This window comes from Schistocerca piceifrons, unplaced genomic scaffold (genome assembly GCF_021461385.2).
Source record: "Schistocerca piceifrons isolate TAMUIC-IGC-003096 unplaced genomic scaffold, iqSchPice1.1 HiC_scaffold_319, whole genome shotgun sequence".
In the NCBI taxonomy this organism is placed as follows: Eukaryota; Metazoa; Arthropoda; class Insecta; order Orthoptera; family Acrididae; genus Schistocerca; species Schistocerca piceifrons.
In genome coordinates, this window is record NW_025728536.1 from 15,001 (window position 1) to 20,000 (window position 5,000).

At 53.8% G+C, this 5,000-nt stretch overlaps 1 non-coding gene across 1 annotated transcript in view; it reads right to left on the bottom strand.

The window, feature by feature from the left end:
* The window catches only part of LOC124745433, a 1,909-nt gene extending 429 nt beyond the window's left edge, over positions 1-1,480 (bottom strand). Inside the window, exon 1 of the ribosomal RNA XR_007011003.1 lies at positions 1-1,480. This exon is cut by the window's left edge and continues 429 nt beyond it. This is a non-coding gene — a ribosomal RNA (small subunit ribosomal RNA).
* Between the last annotated feature and the right edge of the window lie 3,520 nt (positions 1,481-5,000).

The following is a 5,000-nucleotide window of genomic DNA, read 5'->3' on the forward strand; positions in this document are numbered from 1 at the left end:
GTAATCGCTGACAGCACGAAGGATGTCACGCGACTAGTTAGCAGGCTAGAGTCTCGTTCGTTATCGGAATTAACCAGACAAATCGCTCCACCAACTAAGAACGGCCATGCACCACCACCCACCGAATCAAGAAAGAGCTATCAATCTGTCAATCCTTCCGGTGTCCGGGCCTGGTGAGGTTTCCCGTGTTGAGTCAAATTAAGCCGCAGGCTCCACTCCTGGTGGTGCCCTTCCGTCAATTCCTTTAAGTTTCAGCTTTGCAACCATACTTCCCCCGGAACCCAAAAGCTTTGGTTTCCCGGAGGCTGCCCGCCGAGTCATCGGAGGAACTGCGGCGGATCGCTGGCTGGCATCGTTTATGGTTAGAACTAGGGCGGTATCTGATCGCCTTCGAACCTCTAACTTTCGTTCTTGATTAATGAAAACATACTTGGCAAATGCTTTCGCTTCTGTTCGTCTTGCGACGATCCAAGAATTTCACCTCTAACGTCGCAATACGAATGCCCCCGCCTGTCCCTATTAATCATTACCTCGGGTTCCGAAAACCAACAAAATAGAACCGAGGTCCTATTCCATTATTCCATGCACACAGTATTCAGGCGGGCTTGCCTGCTTTAAGCACTCTAATTTGTTCAAAGTAAACGTGCCGGCCCACCGAGACACTCAATAAAGAGCACCCTGGTAGGATTTCAACGGGGTCCGCCTCGGGACGCACGAGCACGCACGAGGCGGTCGCACGCCTTCGGCTCGCCCCACCGGCAGGACGTCCCACGATACATGCCAGTTAAACACCGACGGGCGGTGAACCAACAGCGTGGGACACAAATCCAACTACGAGCTTTTTAACCGCAACAACTTTAATATACGCTATTGGAGCTGGAATTACCGCGGCTGCTGGCACCAGACTTGCCCTCCAATAGATACTCGTTAAAGGATTTAAAGTGTACTCATTCCGATTACGGGGCCTCGGATGAGTCCCGTATCGTTATTTTTCGTCACTACCTCCCCGTGCCGGGAGTGGGTAATTTGCGCGCCTGCTGCCTTCCTTGGATGTGGTAGCCGTTTCTCAGGCTCCCTCTCCGGAATCGAACCCTGATTCCCCGTTACCCGTTACAACCATGGTAGGCGCAGAACCTACCATCGACAGTTGATAAGGCAGACATTTGAAAGATGCGTCGCCGGTACGAGGACCGTGCGATCAGCCCAAAGTTATTCAGAGTCACCAAGGCAAACGGACCGGACGAGCCGACCGATTGGTTTTGATCTAATAAAAGCGTCCCTTCCATCTCTGGTCGGGACTCTGTTTGCATGTATTAGCTCTAGAATTACCACAGTTATCCAAGTAACGTGGGTACGATCTAAGGAACCATAACTGATTTAATGAGCCATTCGCGGTTTCACCTTAATGCGGCTTGTACTGAGACATGCATGGCTTAATCTTTGAGACAAGCATATGACTACTGGCAGGATCAACCAGGGAGCTGCGTCAACTAGAGCTGAGCAGCCGGCCGCCCGGGAGTGTGTCCCGGGGGCCCGCGCGAACACGCAAGCGTCCGCTCAATCATTCTGCAAACAGGAGGAGGCTGAGCTCCCCTGCACAATACACCTCGAAACCCTCTCAGGTCCCGGCGGCGCGCAGCGCCGTCCCAAGTACTTGGTCGGGTTCGAGAGAGGCGCAATCGCCCGGAGTTAGGCGAGTAGACGCTTTCGGTGCGACCACCCGTGCTCCCAACTGAGCTTGCCGCTGCCGACAGAGGCCCGGGAGCGTGCTGTCGTGGCATTGCCGGCGGGAGACAACACGCGCCACCTACGGTGACCGGCAGCTCCAACGCCAGCGCCACAGAAGGACAAAAGCCCCACTTGGGTGCCGAAGCGAACTCTCCCAGCACAGCGCACGCGCCAACACATCCGCACAGCTGCGATACAAACCACCAGCGAGAACCGCTGGGGCGACCGAGCAGCAGACGGCGTCGCGGCGCCGAGCGCCGGGCGGCGGCGCATCCTCAACGCACACAGTCCTCAATCGGACCAGCACACTGAAGATGTCCACCGCGCTTCGCACCGGGCCCGCGAGGACCTACTTTGGCCGCACGGCGCCGCGCGCAGGGTGCGCCGGCGCGCAGCTGCGACGCCTGCCGCGTCCGTCGGCCGGCGCGCCTGCCACTGGCCGCCCCCACCAGCCGGCTGTAGCGCGTGCGCCCACGCACCGCGCGGCCAGCACGCCGGGAGGCGCCCCCTCACCGGCCGGGGACGGTCCCACCCAGCCACCGCCGCGTATCGCTTCACACCCAGATGCCGTTCAGTTTCGTCGGCATGGTGGGTATCGCTGGAACAACCGGTTCGTACCTCAACCTATCGTCGCCATCACCGATTCACCCCTAGCGAGAACAACCGCACCACAACAGGTTACCATTTGTTCATTTGCGTAACTTCACCAGAAAACGCAGGCGTCCATCGCCATTTGCAACTTCAACGATTATTGCATGCCTGTGTCAGGTGTCACGCCACACTACGTCTGCCCACATACACGCAACAAAATGTGCACGCCTAGACAATACGTGGAAGGTGGCCCCCGTACGTATGCGATGTCCATTGCTCGAACGACTGTCAACCGGCCTCTGTAGCATGTCGCAGATATGGAACGCGGTGCACCATGCCATCACGGTGTGTGAGGAGAGACGACTAGGTCCGAATACATCAACAGACAGCTCATGCTGATCGCCATCCACGGCGTCCGTTCCTCCCACACGTCTCTATGGCGTACCACACTGCAATCCAGCTCTCATAGGGAGACGACACGTAGCTGCGTGCACAATATTTGCACTGTATGGTCCGCCGTTTTTGGGCGCAGTCGTTGTACGGTCACACATGTGCCACGATGTATCATTCGGTACATAAGGACGAATGTGCAGTACAGATTGTGGTTTACGCGTACGACATTAGCGGACGGTTGACACAGGCCGCACCACAACGTAGCCTGAGTACGTCGCATGCGAAGGGCATTGAACATGCAAACTTCTCACCAACCAGCTTGCGAAGGCAGGGGGGCAAGGTGGGGACGTGGGGAGGGGCGGCATGTACGTCCTGCTGCCATCCACATTACAGTGTACAGCAGGAGCATGTGGAAAGTCAGCAAGACTTGCAAGGTGTTTAACATGAAGCGATACACAGGGGAGCGGGCAGTGCGAGTAGCGAACTATATTGCGAGGGTTGCGGGTGGGCAACACTACACTAATTGAACGAGTCGTATAACAATTACAGAGCAGGTTTAGGCGACAACATGGGTTACGTTAGGGGACAACGTGGGTTACGTTAGGGGACAACGTGGGTTAGGTTAAGGCACAACGTGGGTTAGGTTAAGGCACAACGTGGGTTAGGTTAAGGCACAACGTGGGTTAGGTTAAGGCACAACGTGGGTTAGGTTAAGGCACAACGTGGGTTAGGTTAAGGCACAACGTGGGTTAGGTTAAGGCACAACGTGGGTTAGGTTAAGGCACAACGTGGGTTAGGTTAAGGCACAACGTGGGTTAGGTTAAGGCACAACGTGGGTTAGGTTAAGGCACAACGTGGGTTAGGTTAAGGCACAACGTGGGTTAGGTTAAGGCACAACGTGGGTTAGGTTAAGGTACAACGTGGGTTAGGTTAAGGTACAACATGGGTTAGGTTAAGGTACAACATGGGTTAGGTTAAGGTACAACATGGGTTAGGTTAAGGTACAACATGGGTTAGGTTAAGGTACAACATGGGTTAGGTTAAGGTACAACATGGGTTAGGTTAAGGTACAACATAGGTTAGGTTAAGGTACAACATGGGTTAGGTTAAGGTACAACATAGGTTAGGTTAAGGTACAACATAGGTTAGGTTAAGGTACAACATAGGTTAGGTTAAGGTACAACATAGGTTAGGTTAAGGTACAACATAGGTTAGGTTAAGGTACAACATAGGTTAGGTTAAGGTACAACATAGGTTAGGTTAAGGTACAACATAGGTTAGGTTAGGTTAGGTTAGGTTACACGTTGTTGTAAGGAAAGGTGTAGGGGGGGGGGGGGGCGGGGGCGGCAGGTTCGTTGATAGTGATTATAGTAAGTGAATGCTTGTGACATGATCAGATTTGTCACGTCAGGATGCACCTTTGGCTTATTAGAGGCGGCGCTCCAATTCTATGCTTGTGTGAGACCTGTGTCTTTGACTCATGTCATTGTTTGTGCGCTGTGACAGGAGGTACTATTGTGATGTTGGGTGCACCGTTGTATAGGACATGTGTGGGTGTTGGTGCCTGGTCTGCGCAATGGTGGATGTCGAAAGGCTGGGATATTGTATTTTCCGCATGGACCTCCTGGTCTGGTTGTGATAGTGTGGATTGTGTAATGTGGCGGAGAAGATGCACTGGATGTTGTTCCATGCTGGTGCTTACATATTGTATGTGCGCCTGTTAGAAGCAGAGAGTGGTGCGTGATCAGAGTGTCTGGCTGACGTGTGGTTCCCATTGTGGGCAGACTCTTTCAGCATGTATACGGACAGTTGTGTATATTTATTGTAGTTTGATGGCTCTGCATTGATTACTAATCAGCGCCGTGTGTACGGGTAATCTGGTTCCAGTCCAAAATGTTCCATCTGTGTACATTAGTGACAAAGACTCCCCCCATGCAGTGGGGCTCGGTCTGTTATAGCTCTTCCGCGTAATATATTTGCCCCACGTTTTTGCGACTGCGAGTGCGAGTGCAACGCGCATGGGGACCGACATGCTGATGGCTCGGTATCGGACGCCGTACAGTGAGCAACGCGATCGCGTCTCTCGCTCGTAAGTGGTACAGGTCGCGGCTCATGTATAGGGACAGCGGGAATGTCGCATATTGGAAATAACTCTTCATGAAACGCAAGTTATAGGGGTGGATTGCACTTTACGAGTGCGGGAAACTTCCGCCGTTCATCCGCTGGAGGTGCGCGTGTGGCGGTTGGGGTGGTGCACGAACGGGTGCGGGTGGAGTCATTGCCGGTCC